This window comes from Melospiza melodia, chromosome 4 (genome assembly GCF_035770615.1).
Source record: "Melospiza melodia melodia isolate bMelMel2 chromosome 4, bMelMel2.pri, whole genome shotgun sequence".
NCBI classification, from domain to species: domain Eukaryota; kingdom Metazoa; phylum Chordata; class Aves; order Passeriformes; family Passerellidae; genus Melospiza; species Melospiza melodia.
The window spans coordinates 23,379,302-23,400,995 of NC_086197.1; positions in this window are offsets into that span (position 1 = coordinate 23,379,302).

A 21,694-nucleotide genomic window follows, 5' to 3' on the forward strand; every position below is an offset into this window, starting at 1 on the left:
AACCCAACCAACCAACCAACCAACCCAAAAAAAAAAAAAAAAAACCAAAAAAAAACAAAACAAAAAAAAAAAAACCCAAAACATAATAATAAAAAAAAAAACCCCACCAAAATCCACACAACAAAAAAGTCCAACCAACACTGTGTACTGAGTTAGTTGAATCTCTGTGTTAATCCCTTAGTCTCAAAAGTAAATGTGTGGGATTTTTTACCCCAAAATGCAAATCCTTCTATCTTGTATTTTATACTGCATAATTTACAAGAAAGTTGTATGCTGAGTCCTTCCTTTGGTTACACCAAGCCATCTCCTGTATAAGTTCTTTCTAAAGCATCCTACACTGAGGGGAAAAAATGTGTCTCTGCAGATATATCTTAGGTAACAGACATGAGGATCCATGGAATAAGCTCCTTTTTTCTTCAGCTGCTCTGGCAAGTGTGTTCTAAGAGGAGCAATAATTCAGCAGACTTTCAATAGAGAGGAACTGAGTCCATTCAGTAACAAGGTGCTATTTTCCTGTTACCTTCTTTGTATAATATTGTTGATTTCAACATAAATTTTATTTATCTGGCAGTTAATCTTGGAAGTTGATCAGTTTTTGTGTACTGTTTTGATTAGTGCCTACAAAACAATTGCTTTATGGAATCCTGTGGATCTCGGATGTGAATGTGCACTCTCTTGCCATGCAGAAACCAGGTCTTTATTCTTCAGTGAATCCTAAAATTCCTCCAAGCCATAAAACAACTTTTAGCTCTGAAAGCAAAACCAAACTTTTCTGATGGGTGCAACCTTCCCTAGTGTTAGGGTGTTGCCCATCCCATCCCATCCTCTGCAGCACCTGGAGCAGGTGCCTTCAGGATGGCAGTTTAAGTCAGATGGTGTGACTGCCAGAACAGGTCAGACATCTGATTCAGGGCTGTCCCCAAGAGCAGCTGCTCTGGCTGCAACAGCCAGATACAGGCTCTTGAAGTAACCCAGAGTCCACAAGGCTGCTGAAACACCACGATTTTGTGCTCTTTCTCAGATGAGAAACATTCTGTGCTCAAGGCTTCTACTGGGTACTTTTGGAGTTGCATTATCTCCCATGGCTGGCCTTGCTATAAAAATGCTCGCTTCACAGAGTGTTAGATTAAGCGTTGGAAAATCAAAGAAGCTTTAATTAGCACAACAATGCTTCAATCCACTCAGCTCCTCTAAGAGCTTCCTAAAATACCTCACATTTTATTCCAACGAGGAGACAATTGCAACTCTTGAATAGAAACCTTTTACAGCTAGCAGAAGAAACTGTAATTGTAGATGGTATATTTGGTGACCTCCTCTCACTAGGTAGGAGCAATAGCACATTTGGCTCTGGAGCAGAGGAGCCTGCAGTTGTCACTGTGACAGGGAGAGTTGCAGAAAAAGCACTGGTTGGTCCTTAGGAAGAGGACAGGTCAAGGATGGGTGCATTTCATGGGTCACCCTTTCCATCCTCTCTCACCTGTTTTCAGCTCACATAAGAATTTTGCTGAGTGAAACCCAGGTGCAGTGGAAGTGGTATTTAGAGTTCCACATCTCCTAGGCTGATACCCAGATGAATCCTCCAGCTCATTTGTCATGAATACTGATAATACACAATAGATTTTAACTATTTCTTTTCAGGTTGGGAGACAAAAAAAAAAAAAAAAAAAAAAGTATTTCATGTATTGATTGTTTAGCTCATTGCTGTTTGGCCATTCTGAACACAAATCTTCGTGCAGAATTCTGCACTAAACTCTTAATAAAGGATTTTTTAGTTTCTTGTGGCAGCTGGGTCATGAGACATTCTGGATTGATGGTGGGAGCTGAGACTGGCAACAGGGTTCTGCCTTCAAGTGGAATCACTCAGGCAATGGTAGGTGATTAGATGCATCTTTGCCTTCTTCTTTGAGTCTTCTGGTTTGTTTTCAGTGTGTTTCAGTATTCATCTTCAGCCCCAAACAAGCCAATTCCATCTTTCAGCAATGTAGCTTTCCTTTGGTGCTTTTCTATTTAGCCAAAGAAACCTGATTTGCTGGACTTTGGCTGTTGTTGTGGCTTTTAATGCAAATAAATCACTTGCAAATGTTCCTGAAATACGAATGGATAATAATAACTCTAATTCTACTACTAATAATACTAATTCTTACTTCCCTCTGCCCTGACACCTGCAGCTTCAGTTAGTATTATTAAGTTTGGTTGTTTCAGTTGCAATTTTTTTAAAAAAAATTTGGATAGAATTTGGAAAGTTAGAAGGAGAAATTAAAAATTATCTTGCTACTTGGGGTACATACTCTTTTATGATTATTTAAATGATAAAGAAATGGCTTGAATTGCAAGAGAAGAATATTTACTGCTAATGAGGCTTTAAACTCTTGTGGTATTTAATATTTAAGTCCTGAAGAGGGAAAGATGTGAGTGCTGCAGGGTTTGTGCACTGACAGGGTGATGTTCAGAGGGCTGTGCACTTCTGGGGTTACAGTGACAATTGGTCACTGGAGTGTAGGGATGTAGCTGGAATTGGGTGTTCCCCAAAGTCACCCTGGGGAATTGGTTTCGTTCAACAGAAGGATGGATTAACTTTAAGGCTCCAAACACCAAAAAGAAAATCTTTTTGCCTGTGAGGAAAACACTGTTCTGACACAAACGTTCTTGTCTTGAACAAATTTGTGCAATAAATCACAATGGGTTAATGTCTTCCTATGGACTTCATGCCACATTGGTTTCTGGCATTTTGGCTCTTAACATTTTGCACATTTTTCCTTTATGTTTTTATTAATCCTCCAGTGTTTGAGACATAAAAGTGGCATGAACCAGACCACTGCCTTTTGTTGTCCTGTGGCCAGTCTGTCAAAACCACACAGTTTGTGTGAAGCTTTTGCTGAGTCTCCAGCAAGTCTGTATGTTTGGTGTGGAGATTTTGAACCCACTGCTTTGGTCCTGCTGGGGTAATGTTGAATTGATCTCCAGCACGGCACCTTGTTGGCACTTGGGATAAGAAACGCAATAAGATCTCGATGTGAGTGCAAACTGTGAAGTCTTCCGAGGGTCTGGGCAGGCCTGGAGTTCTGCTCTGATCTACTTTGGCTCCGTGTCTGTTTTCCCTGTGAATATTTCATGTGCTGCTCTCATCCTTTGGTAGCTTTTCAGTGTCAGAGAGAAACCCTGTTCTGTCTCAGGAGTTTCAGAAATGTGAAGGGAGCTTTTGTGTCAGTCCCTTAGACCAGTCAAGGGTCTGGGGATGCTCAGGCTGTGCTCTGTTAATCCAGGGTATCAATCTATTTGTTGAGGATCCTGAACAGCAGTTGGGAACAATGGGAGCCAATACCTTCAATTATTAATTAAAGGTAGCAAATGGAAGCTGGGTATCACAGCAGGGTATAGAGCCACTATTGCTAATGAATGTTCAAAGCCTGCATTCTGTCTGACAGGACTGGGATGTGCTTCTCCTGGCCTGCAGGTGTCTGTGATCTCACCCATTTGTGACACCTTCCAGAGGCTGCTGAAAGCCCCCAAGACAGAGAGCAGCCCAGAACAGATCAGTGTGTCCACACAACCCCACGTCCTGGCTGGAACATTTGGGACTGGCACACAGGGAGCAGGGTGCGGGTGTTGGTCTTTTGATTTCTTTGTCTCCTTTTGGTAATACTTATTCAGGTCTTACTCCTGTGACTTGGGTACCAATATGAATGTGAGGAACATGGGAAAAGAGATTTCACTGGCTGCATTTGTGCAGTTCATTGCTCCTATATAATATGAAAAATGCCCCGGTGCAAGTCAAAATAACTAATTTCTTCTGAACTAACCAGCTAAGGGTCTTCATTTCCTATTCACATCTGATAAAGTTTTACGTAAATAAGAGCTTCAGTTTGGCCAGAAGGAAAGAATCTTGCCTATCAGGTTCTACTGTAGTAGAATATATGGGAAAAACCCACCTCTTTTAAAGGAGAGATGTGTTAAAGTGACACCAAATATATTTCCATCTGCTGGCTCTAAACAGTGACTCTGAATAGTGTTCTGTGATCACAGAGTATATGCTTTAAGATAATAAAAATTAAGGCAAATAAAGACATGAGCATCCTTTATTTTGCCCATTTTACTGTTCTAGTGAAGACTTAAATTGTTCTCTTTTCCTGTGCAGAGATTTGTACTTAATATGGGACAGTTTATGAAAAACATGAGTGAAAGATGGAGAATTAATTTAATACTATTTAGGATACATGGAAAAGGTCAGATGGACACATCTACAGAGCAAGCAAACTTTTTAACTCTTGCTCTTCTCCAGAGTTCTTTAACACTCCAGTGATAAAGCTACTGCAGAAAATATCAGAAAATATGATTTACTGTAGTGGAAGTTAAATATGCACCAGGCTGTATTTGCTTTTACAAGGGAATTTAAAACCTCCTGCAGATAAATATTATCTGGAAGTGTAGGGGAATTAAGTGTTTATTTCTCTCATAGTAAATCTCTGCTGTGATACTTTAAGTCTGCTTGTTTATCTTACTTTGTGCAGAACATGGTTAAAAACACACACCAGAATTTTTTTTCTACAAACATAATCTATGTTCACTTTGGAGGTGAGTCTCCTCCATTTAAGTGTGAATTGCACCAAAACTTACACCCAGCTCCAGGACTTCTTACTCTCCATGGTGAAACACTGATGAGCAGTGATGATGACAAAGCAATTAAAACAGCTGGATCTTTTCAGAGCATCATGGCTGATAGGATGTGACTGACTCCTCTACATCACACTGAGAGTTATTAAATACATCCCAGGGGATTTTTATTTGTTTCAGGGTGAGGGAGGATCACAGAATCATAGAATGGTCTGGGTTGGAAGGGATCTTAAAGTTCATCTCCCTGCCATGGGCAGGGACACCTTCCACTAGCCCAGGTTGCTCAGAGCCCCATCCAGCCTGGCCTTGGACACTTCCAGGGATGGGGCAGCCACAGCTGCTCTGGGCAACCTGTGCCAGGGCCTCAGCACCCACACAGGGAAGAATTTCTTCTCAATATCCAATCTAAACCTGCTCTCTGTCCATTTGAAGCCATTGCCCCTTGTCCTGTCACTCCTTACAGGATGGTGCCATGGGAGGGAAGAAGCCCCTACAGAATGTCTCTGTAGCAGGAAATGAGACTAAGGACCACTTAGGAGCTCAGCTGGTTGAAATGGGCTGGGTTCTGGGGAAGCCAGTGGCCCTGTGAGATTATCAGTGTGAAGTGAATGAGCACAAAAAAGCCATGAAATTGTAGTACAAAAGCCGCTTATGGCAGCAGGGAGCAATTGAGGGCATTTGTCTGTGAGTCCCTGTGCATTTCCAAGCTGATTTTTCCAAGTGCCCTAAATTCTCATGGAGTTCAGCACCTCTTAATATGTTACTGTGCAGGAATTATATTAACAATGACATGTGGGAAGGCAGTAGATGCTGTTACTTGAATGATGTTCTGTGGTTATTCCAGATGAAATTCCCATGCTTTGTCACCCAATCTAGAAAATAACTGTTGGTGTAAAGCACCAAGTAGAATGGAGCCCTTGATCCCAGAGTGTGACTACACTAAAAACATGAGTAAAACCAAGCTTTATTTTTTAATGTAATCTTGGTGATTAGTGTTTAAAACAAAGCCATCTCTGATTATTTCTATTCAGTAACATCTGGAGTGAGGCAGGTGTTTTGTGGATAAATGGGAGAAAATCTCTATGACTCATTATATTTACAACTTGTGTGAGCAGCATCTCTGTGGAAGATGAGATTGTGACTGATGGGGAAACTGAGACAAAAAGGTCTTTCAATTTCCATTTGTTTGAACTTTTTCAGGCAATACTTTTATTGCATGAATAAAAGACTGATTCACCCTTTGCTGTACTCTTAGGTTTTCTGTTGACTCACATGATGTGAAGCTCAGTAGAAGCAGCAAGTTTATGGGTCTGCTAGGAAATGTCTCTCAGGTGAATCTCTCTCTGCTCATAAATATGGTGAAGGGACATTATAATCCATTGATGCTGTGAGCAACTTCTAGCCTTCCAAGTACTTGTTTGAGCCTTCCCAGTCCTCAGGATAAATAGCTATGTGAAAAAAGCCACATCTACAAATTCGCTGCCCAACACACGTGAATTTGCCCTGAGAAAATCTGAGTACCAACACTGCCTCCATCACTACCTGACTCTTCAAAGTCCCTGGGTATAGAGGGAGATAGAATTCCTGGTGTTCTGGACTCCAAGACACATGGGAGCTCTTTGGGGTCTGTGTGGTTGCCTGAACTTGGGCCTTTGGAGCAGAATCACCACGAGGGGTAAGATGGAGGCCTCTCCCAGAGCTCCTCTTCTCCACAGCTCTCCAAGGAATATGGTATTTGTCCTGCAGCCCTGGGCCAATGGACATGTTGGTCTGTGGTTCATGGAATTACTTTTGTCTTCTTAGGAGGATGAAGAAATGTTACAGTTTAAAGAACAGTTAAAGTGCTGGGCATCCTGGTCCTTGCCCTCCTGTCCCCTTGCCTCCCTCCCCACCCTTTCCCTTGTCATTCCTTTTCTTCCCAATTTCAGAACGGATGATATCTGTAAATACTTCCTCTTTGCACTCTTTAACAAATAATTGTAGTTGTCAGGTGATGTTTTCATTTGTGTTGGGCCAGGTATTGAAGATTGGTATTTTCTTGCTCAGTGGTAGCACAGAATCATGGAAATGCTGAGTGTGGAGGAAATCTCTGGTGATTTCTAGTCCAGCCTCTGTGCCCAAAGCAGGGTCTCCTGGAGCCAGCTGCAAAGGACCATGTGCAGTAATTTTTTTGAGTAGCTCTAAGGATGGAGATTTCACAATCTCTCTGAGAAATGTGCTCCACTGTTCCATCACCTTCACACCAAAAACCAGTGTTTTTCTGACGTTTCTGTGGAATTCCTTATTGTTCAGTTCGTGCCCATTAACTCTTGGCCTATCACTGAGTACCACTGACAAGAGTCTGGCTCTGTCTTCTTTACACCCTGCCCCATCAAGGATTCATCCATGTTGGTGGGGCCCTCCTGAGTCTTCCCTTCTCCAGGAACAGTCCCAGCTCTCCCAGCCTCTCCTGGAGCACATGGCAGACTTTCCCAGTCCTTTGATCATCTCCGTGGGATGTGTGATCACAAGTGGGGCAGTGTGATCGTGAGGAACTGTGGATCCTGGCAGAGACATTTGGAGGCCCATCCCTGCCCACCCATGCCAGATGAGGAGCTTGGAGTTTGTCCCAGGCTGGTGTGATCTGGCAGCCCTGTTGTCTGTCCTCTAGCATTGGATGCTGCAGAAGGCACAGAAACCCTGGAGAATTTATATGTATGGTCATCTAAATCACCTTATAGATATATTCTCATGTGCAGCCTGGTTTCAGGTACATAGAGTTTGCTTTAAAACTTAAAAGGTGATGGTCAGCATCTCAAAAGTTAAATGGGTAGTTATAGAAATGAGAAATACCCTTGATATCTATACATAAATACACAAGATTCTTTCTTTCTTTCTTTCTTTCTTTCTTTCTTTCTTTCTTTCTTTCTTTCTTTCTTTCTTTCTTTCTTTCTTTCTTTCTTTCTTTCTTTCTTTCTTTCTTTCTTTCTTTCTTTCTTTCTTTCTTTCTTTCTTTCTTTCTTTCTTTCTTTCTTTCTTTCTTCCTTCCTTCCTTCCTTCCTTCCTTCCTTCCTTCCTTCCTTCCTTCCTTCCTTCCTTCCTTCCTTCCTTCCTTCCTTCCTTCCTTCCTTCCTTCCTTCCTTCCTTCCTTCCTTCCTTCCTTCCTTCCTTCCTTCCTTCCTTCCTTCCTTCCTTCCTTCCTTCCTTCCTTCCTTCCTTCCTTCCTTCCTTCCTTCCTTCCTTCCTTCCTTCCTTCCTTCCTTCCTTCCTTCCTTCCTTCCGACACTTCCTTCCTTCCTTCCGACACTTCCTTCCGACACTTCCTTCCGACACTTCCTTCCGACACTTCCTTCCTTCCGACACTTCCTTCCGACACTTCCTTCCTTCCGACACTTCCTTCCTTCCGACACTTCCTTCCTTCCGACACTTCCTTCCGACACTTCCTTCCGACACTTCCTTCCTTCCTTCCGACACTTCCTTCCTTCCTTCCGACACTTCCTTCCGACACTTCCTTCCGACACTTCCTTCCGACACTTCCTTCCTTCCTTCCGACACTTCCTTCCTTCCTTCCGACACTTCCTTCCTTCCTTCCTTCCTTCCTTCCTTCCTTCCTTCCTTCCTTCCTTCCTTCCTTCCTTCCTTCCTTCCTTCCTTCCGACACTTCCTTCCTTCTTTCCTTCCTTCCTTCCTTCCTTCCTTCCTTCCTTCCTTCCTTCCTTCCTTCCTTCCTTCCTTCCTTCCTTCCTTCCTTCCTTCCTTCCTTCCTTCCTTCCTTCCTTCCTTCCTTCCTTCCTTCCTTCCTTCCTTCCTTCCTTCCTTCCTTCCTTCCTTCCTTCCTTCCTTCCTTCCGACACTTCCTTCCGACACTTCCTTCCGACACTTCCTTCCTTCCTTCCTTCCTTCCTTCCTTCCTTCCTTCCTTCCTTCCTTCCTTCCTTCCTTCCTTCCTTCCTTCCTTCCTTCCTTCCTTCCTTCCTTCCTTCCTTCCTTCCTTCCTTCCTTCCTTCCTTCCTTCCTTCCTTCCTTCCTTCCTTCCTTCCTTCCTTCCTTCCTTCCTTCCTTCCTTCCTTCCTTCCGACACTTCCTTCCGACACTTCCTTCCGACACTTCCTTCCGACACTTCCTTCCGACACTTCCTTCCTTCCTTCCTTCCGACACTTCCTTCCGACACTTCCTTCCGACACTTCCTTCCTTCCGACACTTCCTTCCTTCCGACACTTCCTTCCTTCCTTCCGACACTTCCTTCCTTCCTTCCGACACTTCCTTCCGACACTTCCTTCCGACACTTCCTTCCTTCCAACACTTCCTTCCTCTCTCTTTGTCTCCTCTTTCTCTCTCTCTCTGGTTAAAAGGCCTTGGTCAAGGCAAGTACCAAAATGCAGAACCTGGAAGCAAAATCTTTCAGCTTTCTTGTCTCTTATGGAATTATTCACATGGAGGACACCTGTTTGAGCTGCTGTTGATTCAATTCACTTGAATGGAGTCAGTTCTGTGCAGATTTACAGACATAAAGATTAAAGTAGAGTTTTTAATAGGATTCTGGGAGGAGAGGTTCTCAGGTCTGAGCTTTTGGTAAACCACTGGTCATATCAAACCTGGTTGGTTTATAACAGGCTATGATTAAGAGATCTTGGGCAATGGGAACTGCTGTAGGTTCACTGATTTCCTCTAAGATCTTCCACTTTACAGCAGTTCCAAATTTGAAGGGTAATTTCAGCAGCAAAAATAAGTTCGAGAGAAGAGAGGGGAGTTGGTTGTATAGGCTATTCAGCAGGCATTCCCACCCATTCAGCATGCTCACACAGATCCTGGGAATTTGAGATAAGTACACTTGAATATGTAAGTGTGCTTATTTACTATCCCTCTAATTGTAGCGGGAGGAAATGCTACACATTAGCAAAAATAAATCCCCCTCATCAAAGTTTGGTAGGAGCCCCTGGCTGCAGTGCATTACAGAAATGGAGACTGGCTGAGCCCAGACTGGAGGAAACAGGGAGATGTGACTGAGAATCAGTACGAGGGAGACTGAAATCTCTTGGGTTTGGGCTGTATTTGGGAGAAATTGGGAGTGAGGGGATGAATGACACTGGTTGATCTGCCATAGGACCTATAATGATGTCAGATTCTAAAGGTACCTAATGCTGTTACATCCCCTGTTTGGGTTTCCCCATGTTTACGAGGATGATTCTGGAACAGAGGGTATCACTTTTAAGGCCCTTTTTCCTCTGAAAACAGAAAATCCCTTGGATGCCTCATCCACACTGTTTTGCTTGATCTGGGGTCAAGACATGGAGATGAAGCTGCCCTTCCCCTCAGGGTTTCTCATGGGTGGTACAGATAACATATTTAGCCATGACAGTGTGAGGCACACATCCCAGAGAAGACTCTGCCTGCATGCTGTGGAAATATCTTAATTATTTGTGTTTGCTGCTTTTGATAATTGCTGATTAGTGCTGTGTGGGATTCAGGCAAACATTGGAAAATTACATTCATCATAGCCTGAGGAGAGAGTGGAAACATCACTGTGATTTGATGGCAGTGTGAAACAGATGCTGCCACTGTAACAATCCAGGCACAAAGGACTAATTCTGCGCTGGAATGCACTGTTAATATCGCTCATATCCCCATTCTAGTCAATCATTGTCTATGAAAAAGAACATGGACAAAGTTACCGGCTGGAGGTCCTCATCTAGCACTAGCAGTTTCTGCAGAATCAGGGGACAAAAGAGGATGCTTAGATTCTTCTGGTTTAGGGAACCTTCTGACCTTAAGTCTGATTTCCTGAGGAGTGGTAGGAGGGATGCTGGGTTTTGTCCAGTTGCAGAAGTTTTGGGGTGAGTAAGAGTCAGGGAAAATAAAGAGGTCTGGAGCCACACAAAGCAGGTGTGTCACAGAACAGAGCTCACTTCCCTGCTTGTCAGATGGAAGAGATGTGAAATTTTGGCCAGAAGTATATTCCATCAATATTCTGGAAATAGTGTTGTTTTCACAAACCACCAGCTGAAGTAGAAGAGAGAGGAACTTTCCTCATTTTAGTTACTTTCAACCATATAAAAATCTCTCAGCTAGAAAAAAACTAGCTGAAAAGATTTTCAAACATGCAAAAACATGATTTGAAGTAGAAGCTTTCTCTTTTCTCCATAATTTTTCAGCAACACATCCAAGAGTTTGCTTGTTGGTAGAAGAAAACATTTGGCTGTCCAAAGAGAAGAAAAGAAATCCCCTTAAAAAAACCTATTTTGTCTTCTAGTCCATGGACAAATACCTTTTTTTGTTTTGGAGGGCAAAAGGGAACTGAAAAAACTCTTCACACACTTAGCAGGCTTCATTCTAGGGAGCTCCCTGATTTATTAAACCATTACCTGTGAAACTGACCATTTTCCTGCCAAAAAGGGGGTTGTGTAGAGCTCCTGCAGCACAGACTCAATTTTTCCAGAGGGTGCCACCTCCCACAGCTCCAGTTCAGCTACATCTTTTTCTGCTTGCTGTGGAGGAGAGAGCAGAACTTGTTAAGTAGAGAGAACAGAACTCACTGGAGGGGTCAACAGAAATTCCAGAGTCTTTACAGACTCTCTGAACATCAATATTTTATAGACAAGATAACTCAATTTTTATCCCATTTTTTGGCTGAACAAGGCTTTGATAGATAATTTTCAGCCAGACAAAATGATTAATATTTTGATCCTTTTCAGGGCTGACATGGATTGCAACCATAAGTTTCTAGTAATGGGAATCCCATCAGCATAGTGATTAGGCCAAAAGAAATTCCCTGCTCAATGAACTTCTTCTTGCCCATTCTAGAGAGCATTTTAATCTTATCTCAGAGTAACTCTTGATTAATACATCTGAAAGATACAAATCCAGTCCTTTGAGCATGGGACCTTTGAGTTGTGAGTTTTATGTGAGAGGCAAAAATCTTCAGCAATCCTTGTTGCCATTCAGGCATCTTCAGAAAGGGTTTAATTACTGGAAAATGTGACATCCTACATTTTCTTTTTCCTGTGACTTTTCCCTGTAGTGACAGTTAATGCCCCACTCTTCTTCTTGGTTCTTCCCAAGTGCATGGCAGATGTCTGTCACTCCCCTTTGCTTTTTTACCTCAACTCAAAGTAACATTTTGCCTGGGAGAGACAGGGCAGATCTCTGAAAGCAAAAGGCAGAGTAAAATTAGGGCAGAAATAATTTCTTAATAAACAGAGCCCTTGAAGTCCTTTTTGTCACACTTGAATGGAATTGTTCCAGGTTCCTTCTAGGCTTGCAACAGAGATGATCCCAGAAATCAGTGCAATAATTTGAGGCATGGTCTCTCCCTGTGCAGTTTCTCTACATGGGGCCAGCTGGAAAATTCATAATGTATGCTATTTAAGGCACTGTGTAGACATGGACCTTATTTCTGCAGAGGAGCCGTAGCTTAAATTAGTTCATTGACTTCTGGGCACTTCATTTGTGATGTGGCTGTAAAGCTTTTTCTGTAGCTCCCTGGCAAAGTGGGGTTCTCTGCCCACTCTCTCATTTCCCCTCGCAGAGAAAACCCACAGAGGATTTAGGGAGCTTGGCCATGTCAGGTAACAGGGTTCATCCAGTTTTTCATGGGCTGATTTTGCCAGATTGTTCTGCAAAGTGTGGCTCTCCTTTAGCGTTGATGTCCTGGTCAGTGATGAACCTGATTTTTTATTACTCTCTGGGTTTTCCAGGCTGCTTCTTTCCATTCTGATTTCTCTTGCTTCCCTCCTTTGAAACCCAGGTGTTTACATGTATGCGACTAAGGAGCTCATATCACCTCCAAGGCATTGGTGCTCACTGATACAAATCCATTTATTATGTCCAAATTATATTTCAAGTGTAATTTTCAAAGCGCTGTTAAAGTGCTGTGCTGAGCATTGCCTACACTGCATCTCCCACCTCCTTTGTGCCCATTAATTTTGTTCTTCTATCAGAATGCACAGTCCAACATGGATTTTAGGGTTTGGGGCTTTTTTTCCCTCCAAAGCAAAGCAATCCTCCAAGAACCACTGCAACATCTCAGAAGTGATTTCCCCTGTGGTCCTGCTGGGCAGTGTGACCAAGGACAGTGAGAGCTTCACAGTTTGCAGGCTGCCGTTGATTTTTTGCCTTCTATTGAGAATGCAGAGGCAGGATTTGCCCAGCTTGCTTCCTTCATACTTGGAAGGGCTGGCATTGCACTTGGTGCTCCTGGGACTCAGATCTCTTGACCTTTCTTGTGGTCTCTCTGTGATGCTTTTGAAATAATGCTCGAGGTGTCTGACAGCTCTGTGGGGATTCTGTGATTCAGGCAGACCTGAAACAGAATCGTTTGGCTGTGTGAAACAGCCAAATGGTGCTTGATAATTTTTGAGACTCTAGAAACCCTGGAAAACAGTGATCCCCTGTAAATAGCCTCCTCTAGAGTGCGTTACTGAAAATGTTTCACTTGAATGCTGTTTCATAAAATCACATGGCTGCGCTGCCACAAGCCCGTGAAATTCCCATCCCTGAAAATGTCCTGGTAATGCTAAACTTGGAACTAAATTAGGTCATATTTAACAGGAGCTTTACAGCTGTATGTCCTATATAAACCTTTGAAAATGTAAGGGCAAGGCAGCATGTGTTTGTGTGGGAGTTCAGTGGATAAGGCTGGGAGTTCTCTGAAAGGGGAAGGACATTAAATTGGAGAGAAATCCCCATGTGAGGTCTCCAGTGAGATTACTGAGGTTCAGAATGTACATGAGAAAAAAACGTCACCATGTGGGTAGGAATGAGTCACCTGGAGCTGCTGGGCAACTCCAGCCTTTGAAATGCCCATGATTTGGCTGGATGAAGCTGCAGGTGACCTGGTCTAGCATTGATGGTGGCGCTGCTCTGAGCAGGAGGTGGCTCTAGATGACCTTTTGTCATGGTTTAGTTTCAGTTGGCATCTGAGCCCCACACAGCTACTCCCTGCAGTGAGAGATGAAAGAGAGAACTGGAAGGTGAAAGAGAGAAAACTCGTGGGCTGCAAGCAAAGCAAAACATGGAATTCATTCCCTACTGCCCATGGCTCAGCTCTCTGCAGGAAAGCAGGGCTCCATCACTTGTAATGCTGACTTGGGAAAACAAGCACCATCACTGCCAACATCCCACTTCCTCCTCCTCCTCACGTGTGCTGTGATATGAGAAGTCCTTTTGGTCAATGGGAACCAGCTGTTCCAGCTGTGTCCCCTCCCAACTCCTGGTGCACCCCCCAACTCCCTAAATGGTGAGAAGCAGAGAAGACCTTTGCTCTGTTCAAGCCCTGCTCAGCAAGAACTAAAACATCCCCGGGTTATCCACACTGTTTCCAGCAAAAATCTGAGACATAGCCTCGTACTAACTCCTGTGAAGAAAATTATCCCAGTGCAAACTCCCTCAATTCCAGCCAGCACTCCTGTGTTGAGAATAGGTGCTACATGAGTAAAAAGGAACAGGGGAGATAGCAAGGCATCACAGTTTGTTCTGAGAGCTGCAGGCTGGAGCTCAGAAATCACCTTTCCTGTCCTTCCTGTGCCAGGAATGAAGCAGGAGAAAGGTCACACTGTGGGATCTGCCAGGGACAGGGGAAAGCTGAGGATTCAGGGCTGTGCATCATCCAGTCATGCTGGGGAGAGAGGCTGTGCCTTGGCTTGTGCCAGCTGCTTCAGCCCAGGGTTTGCAGTCCATGGCTCTCAGTCCTCTGGAGGTTGGGATGTGTGAGCACAACGTAGGAACTTTGCCTGCCTGTATGGCAATTTTCTGTGCCTTCATTTACAATTTGCAGCTCTGCTCCCTCCTGCTCTCGGTGTCATGATCCTGAGAGTATTAAGGGGACTTAATTAACCTGATCACCTGATTACACCAACACACCTAATACACATCACAGCTCCCTGTCAGCTCTGGCTGGAGGCACTAGGCTCAGTCTGACTTGTGGTACAGGTATGCTTGTGCCTAATCTTGTGTTTTGCTCTCCTGGGTGGATTTTGGATGTGTGCTGTCAGTAGCTTTGGCTGTTTTGAGCACAGGAGTACTCCTAGAAATGGGGTATGGACAATTTTGTGCTTGTTAACTTATATCAAAATGCAGAAGGGGAACCTGTCATAAAATAAGAGATAGACCTCTATGTCCTCCCTGCTTCGTTCATCCAAGTTGTTCATTATGTTTTAGGAACTGGTAGGTGAGGGAGGATTTTCTGGTTGATAGTGCACAGCATCTAGGTCTTTAGCCAGTTCTCTGCTGTTGGAGAGAGGTGTTCCATCCTTTGGGCTCTGCTCTAGAGCGCACTGAAGTCACCCAAAGCTTAGTCATTGCCTTAATTGGAAATTAAATGCAAAATCAGAAGAGACAGGTTTGATTGCAGTTAGCAGGACTTCACAAACAGTGTGAGAAGTTTAGGCTGCATTTTAATTCACAAAATAATTTGTATTGTCACATAAACAGCACCTGAACAGGAGATTCCTAAGTGAAACTTGAAGAAGTTGTAGTATTTGTAGCTCTGGTTCATCAGATGCATTGTGACTGCATCTGGGCACTGCAGTGGTGCAACATTGATACTTGTGTTATCAATGTGTTTTTGAGACCAAAAAAAAACCCAGAAGGTTTTGGCTCCTTGTGGTTAACAGACCTCTCAATACAGAGTAGGTGGCTGAAGTTCAGTGTGGGCACCTGTATTTCCTTCTTTAAATGTGCCTCTCCCTCCTCTCTGATGCTATTTGCTCAATGGTGTGCTCATCTTCCACATTTGAAGTGTTTTTTTCCCCAATAGCCTGCCTCAGCCGCTTTCAGCTTACCCTGTGGGGACCTGAGTTTCTGGGGTGGGTGATATGGCAGCTACTTGGAGGACATGAAGTGCAGTGAGCTACTTCAAGGCGAAAAGCTCTCCAGGAACAGCAATTCCTCTGCTGCTGAGTGTTCTTCAGCCTGCAAAGGGTCTCTGTTCCTTGATTTCACCATCCCCTAAGACCTGAGAGCCTTGTGGCTTTGGTGGGAGGGAAGAGGACAGCTTTTCTACCCATGCTGGTCCCTGGAAAAGAGGACAGTTTTCCTTTGCTGAGCAAGATGAGGAGCAGAAAATGTGCTAGTCCCCTCCCATCCTGGGGGATGCTGCTCTCCACCAGGGAGCTTCCATGGCACTCTGGATTTGTAGCCATGGTGGCAAATACAGCTGAGCTGTGCTGCTCCAGAACAGGGTACCCTCACGTGGGGGAAGGGTTTGCTACAGCCTTGGCAATGATGCGTTAAATCTCCAAATTTCACCCTCAGGAGATGTTGTCCCCTCCCTTCCCTGCTAAGCTTTGGAGGACTTGTGCTGAGGTGTCATCAATGTTGGAAATACTTCAACATAGAAGATGTTTTTCGTTTACGTTGCTATATTTAGGCCTCACTTACAATAGGAGCACTAAACTTGGAATGTTTGGAGCATACGGGGGTGTTGATATCTTATATTTAGCTTGATCTGTCAGTTATACAAGCATCTGTCACAGACATAGCAGATGGCAGAAAGCCCTGATAGGGTTCAGAGGGAAAAGAACCAAGATCTTGGTTATTGGGGGCAGGGTATGCTTAGGAGTGAAAAAAGCTCGTAAAACATATGTCTGTTTTCTGCAGGGAAGCAAAAGCTGGACTCTGATGTGGTATGATCAGCGTGAATCTAGGAGAAGTGATTGCAATAGTTTAAAGTTTGAAAGCTGAGCTAGCTCAAGAATGTCACTTGAGCTAGGGTGCCTTTTGGTTCTGGGGGCTATACAAAGACAAATGAAAACTCAGTCCTTAGGCCAGGGAAATTTGCAACCTGTTGGCTCCATGGATTTTGCTCTCTGGCTGCAGCTGTTGGAGCTGAGGTAAAAGAAGTGTTTGACTGGGAATGTGGCTTCACAGCCAGCTCTGCCTGACTGAACTGTGTGTGATGTGCTGCCAAAAGGAGCAGCTCCTCTGCCTGCTCTCAGCTAATGCTCCCAACAGGCTCAAATCTACTTGGGTGTTCTGGAAGCTGTGCTGTGACTGACATCAGTTCCCCAAGCTTGGCTCCAGGGAGCCAAGGGGCTCCTTGGCCCCTTGAGCACACCCAGAGAAGGCAACGGGGCTGGTGAGGGGCTTGGAACACAAGCCCTGTGAGGAACGACTGAGGGAGCTGGGGGTGTTTATCCTGGAGAAAAGGAGCCTCAGGGGGGACCTTATCACTCTACAGCTACCTGAAAGGTGGGTGCAGTCAGGTGGGGTTGGTCTCTTTCTCCACTTAGCAACTGGCAGAACCAGAGGACACAGTCTTAGGCTGTGCCAAGGGAAATACAGGTTGGATATTAGGAAAAAGGTTTTTACAGAAAGGATGAAAAAGTTCTGGAATGGCCTGCCTGGGGAGGTGGTGGAGTCACCATCTCTGGAAGTGTTTAAAAAAAGACTGGATGTGGCACTCTGTGCCATGGTTTACCTGAGATGTTAGGGCATGGGTTGGACTTGATCTTTAAGGTCTCTTCCAACCTAGTCATTCTGTGAATTCTGTGAATTCAAAACTCAGCTTTCTGCTTCATCAGCCTGTGAATGTAACTGGAAGATTGGTGGTGCTGGTGGAAAATGGGGGAGTGGGAGAAGAATGGGATATCCAAAGTTATGGGCTGGGCTGAAAGTGAGGCCCAGTCCTTTAAGTGGAAACAGGGTCTCACATGGATCTCACACAGCATTCTCCTGGGGGTGCTGGGGACAGCGGCTGGACAGGAGCCAGGCGTGCCCAGGGGGGCAGGAGGCCAATGGCACCTGGGCTGTGCCAGCCATGGTGTGGCAGCAGGGCCAGGGCAGTGACTGTCCCCTGGGCTGGCACTGCTGCGGCCACACCTCAGATCCTGGGGCACTTCTGGGAACCTCAGGACAAGACATGGACATGGAGGGGCTGGAGCGTGTCCAGAGAAGGGAACGGAGCTGGGGAAGGGGCTGGAGCAGCAGGAGGGGCTGAGGGAGCTGGGGGGGCTCAGCCTGGAGAAAAGGAGGCTCAGGGGGGCCCTTCTGGCTCTGCACAACTCCCTGACAGGAGGGGACAGCTGGGGGGGATCAGGCTCTGCTCCCAGGGAACAAGGGACAGGATAAGAGGAAATTGTCTCAAGCTGTGCCAGGAGAGGTTCAGGTTGGACATCAGGAGGAATTTCTTCACAAAAACGAAGGGCAGGCATTGGAAGGAGCAACCCAAGGAAGTGGTGGAATCTCCATCTCTGAAGATGTCCAAGAAACAAATGGATGTGCCACTTAATGCTTTAGTCGACAAGGTGGGGACTATCCAAAGGTTGTACTCAGTGATTTTGGGGGTCTTTTCCAATGATCCTGTGGTTCCATTTCGTGATTCTAAAGGTGACTGAGATCTTGATAGGGTGTGTATGTGCTAGGACAAGGCCTGGGCTCACATTGCTTTAGCAAAAAATTAATAACTGTCCTAGGAATGCTTTCTCCACTTCACATGAAGATGTGTTAAGTGATTCATTGTGGTCATTTTACTTTTTCACTAACAGACAGATTCCTTGTATCATCAGTTAGGATGAATTATGAATTAAGTTGAATTGACTTAAAACTGCCCATTTTTGTAGACTGTACTGAGTGGATTTTCTTTCTCAAGAAAATGCTTTCATTCTTTTGTTCAAAAAGCAGGCAAACAAAATCTTCACGATAAACTAATTGATGTAGCAGATATGTTATGTAGTCACCAGGCAGGAAAATCAACCCCTTCTGAAATGCTGAGTCCAGGCAGTTCATGTCACCACTTCCTTCTGCTTTCAGTGCTGAACCAGAGCAGGGACACCAAGGGGATCAGAGGGATGGAACAGCTCTGATGGAAGGAAAAAGTGAGGAAATTGGGATTGTTCAGCCTGGAGAAGAGAAGGCTTTGGGATGACCTCAGTAGCAGGAGGAGGTACCATTTGCAAACTGCTGAGAGAAGTTTAAGGACTGGGGGAGGTGGGAAGGAAATAGGGAGAGAGGGGAAAGGATGAAGTCCTAAAGCCTTCTGTGTACCTGTTTACTTCAAATGTGTGATGGGAATGAAACGTTTTTAAACAAACCACTTTCCAGCCAATAGAAACAAAACAGTGACTATAATTTTCATAGAAGTGCTTCATTTTCTGTCTGGCTTGTCTCCAGGACTTAATCAAGGCTTTCTTGGAAATGTTGGGTTTGCAGTCAGTGTGAATGCATTTCAGAGGCAATTTTTGGTTTGCTACTTGCTTTCTGTGCAGTTGCAGGGATGTGTTTAAGTGAGCAGGATGCTGCTCTCTGTTCTGTTGATGGCACACAGCTTTTTCACACATAAGTTAGTGGGAACCTGCTGAATCCCAGGAACCTCTCAGAGGTAATTGAGTTTCTGTGCACGTCCCAACTATTGGTTTTGAGATTAACTTCTCTCCTGAAGAGGTGAATGAAGCTTTAGGTCCTTACCAGTAAAGGTGAAAGTTGTTCTGGTACACAAGGTAGATTTGCAGTGAGTTATTTGACAAGTGACACTTGATATTGATGAAGGTTCTTCCATGAAGAAGTAAGGTTTTCCACTGGAAGGACTTAATGCAGTGCCCTTTCCCATTTTAATGGGCTTTGGAATAAAATTGATTCATCAGCCTTTCTTGCTGCCAGTCAGGTGATAATCCCAGTTAGATAATGCTGAGTGGCCTTGTTCTGGTGCAGACAGAAAAAAGGGCAACACTTCACTCTTCATACCATGATGCATGAAGCTGTCATCTCTGCTGATGATCAATAATGCTGCAGAAGTAGCTGTGCCATTGGTTATAGCTGCACCTTGCAGATAATGAATATTTGCCCATCAGCAGCTGATTGTGTGCACATTTCCAGGTAGATTTGAAAAAATGCATCATTTAAGCTGATACCATCTGCTAATTCAGGTACCTAAGAAAATTATTTAAAGCATATTTTTGGTGTGGACTTATAAGTAAAAAGATTTCCCCCCATGAAACCCCCCCAAAAACCAACCAAATGCCAAACCTGTCACATTCTGTAATTCTGGCTTGTTAACAGCAGCAATTAAAACACCAACTGATGATAATTAATTTTTCCTTGTTTTCTCTGGGTTTGCCTCCTCAACTGATAGAACATTGCTTCTTCCAGAATATCTTCTTACCAAAGAAAACATTTTTGGCTGACCCCAAACAGTTCAGCCAAAGGAATGTTAATAAAAGGAGTTATTAATAATCCTTGCACTGAATAGACTTTAACTTCAACAGGAATACTATTTCAATATGCAGCAGCTCAGCCTAAGAACAACAAGCCATGTTTATTTGTAGCTGATTCAATGGTTGGAGTTCAGTTACATCCAAATGCTTTGAGGAAAATAATTCAAGTAATGGAGGTTGGAGGCAGTCAGGGAAAAGTCTGATTCTTTTTCAGACTCCAGGCCATCTGCTTTCAAAAAAGGCATTGCTCTTAGATGGAAGATACCTTTTATTAATTAATCAACTTTCTAGGTACTTTGTTTGTATGTTGCCCTACCACAATGTGTTCTTATGAGCATGTAAAGTTCCTTGTTTTCCTGAGGGCTGCTGGGTGCCTGTGACAGACATTTTTGTTCTCATGGAGGAAAAAGTAGTCACTACTGGGGCAGTTCAAACTGAAGCAGGTTATTTAGATGGCACTCAAGTCCCCAAATTACCAGTGAAATGCTGCTGAGCATATGGCTGGACCTAACATTCCCTCCTTTGGAACCCAGGGTAAATGCCACACACTTGTCAGCTTTCTTTCCACTCCCTTCCATGAGTTGGCAAGCAGAGGAACCCAGGAAACTACAGGCTGGTCATGCTTGCCTTGATCTCTGAAGAAAGTGATGGAACAACTTGCCCTGTGAGGTATTTCCAGGCACAGGAAGGTGACCAAGAGGAGGCTGCCTGCGTTTACCAAAGAGATGTTGTGCTTGACCAAGCCAGACAACCTTTTGTGATGAAATGAATGGGTTGGTGGATGAGAGGACAGCAGTGGACATTGCCCACCAGGACTTCAGTGAGGCTTTTGTTACTGTGTCCCACACAGTAGAGCAGATGGAGGGTAGGGTAAACAAGACAGAGAACAGGCTGAAGGGGATGGTCAGTGGCACAAAGTTTAAATGGAGTCCAGTCCTGTCAAACATCCTTATTAATGATGTGGATGATGGGCAGAGTACTCCCACATCGGACAGAGAACTGGGGATAGTGGCTGGTGTCCTTAGGGGCTGTGCTGTCATCCAGGGAAGGCTGGGCAGGCTGGAGAAATGTGTGACATGAACCTCGTGGAGCTCAGGAAGGAGCGCAAAGTCCTGTGGACCTGGGGAGGAAGAGGCACCAGTATTTGCTGGGGACTGAGTGACTGGGAAGCAGCTTGGCAGGAAAGGACCTGGCAGGCACCAGGATGGATGTGAGCCAAGCATGCACCAGTAGCAAAGAAAGTTAAAAGTATCCTGAGCTGTGTTAGAAGGACCATTGTCAACCAGTCAAGGAGGTGATCCTTCCCCTCTGTTTAGCACTAGTGAGGCCACACCTGCAGAATTGTCTGAAGTGCTGGGAGCCCTGTAAGAGAAAGACATGGATGTGCTGGAGAGAGTCTGATGAAGGGATTAGAGCATTTCTGCTGTGAGGAAAAGCTGAGAGCACTGTAACTCTTGAGAGGTTCTCAAGAGGATCTTACCAAGGTGTAGAGTTATCTGATGGGACTGGGTAAATAAGATGAAGCCAGGCTTTTTTTCCATAGTGCCTAGACACAGGACCAAAGGCAATGGACACAAACTAGAACACAAACTGGTTTTTTGGTTGTTGTTTGGTTGGATTTTTGTTTGGGTTTTTTTTTCAAGTGACTTGAAACAGAGAAGAAATCTATTTCATATGCACCTGGCACTGAAATAAACATACCAGCTTTACAATTTTTACAAGTTGTAGAATTAGGGGTTTTTCCGCAAATCATGGGGCAGGGGGGAGAATGGAGCTCCTTGGCACACCCCAGGGATGTTCCCTGGAGGGGCTGCGCTCTGTCTCGGTGTGTCCCCTGTGGAGACTGACAGCAGTATGTATGGAAGGGCCCTGGGAGAGAGACAGGGCTGCTGTAAGCCGCTCAGAGATGTCAGATGGACAGCCTTGTCCCTGTGCTTGCAGGCAGCCATCAGCCGAGC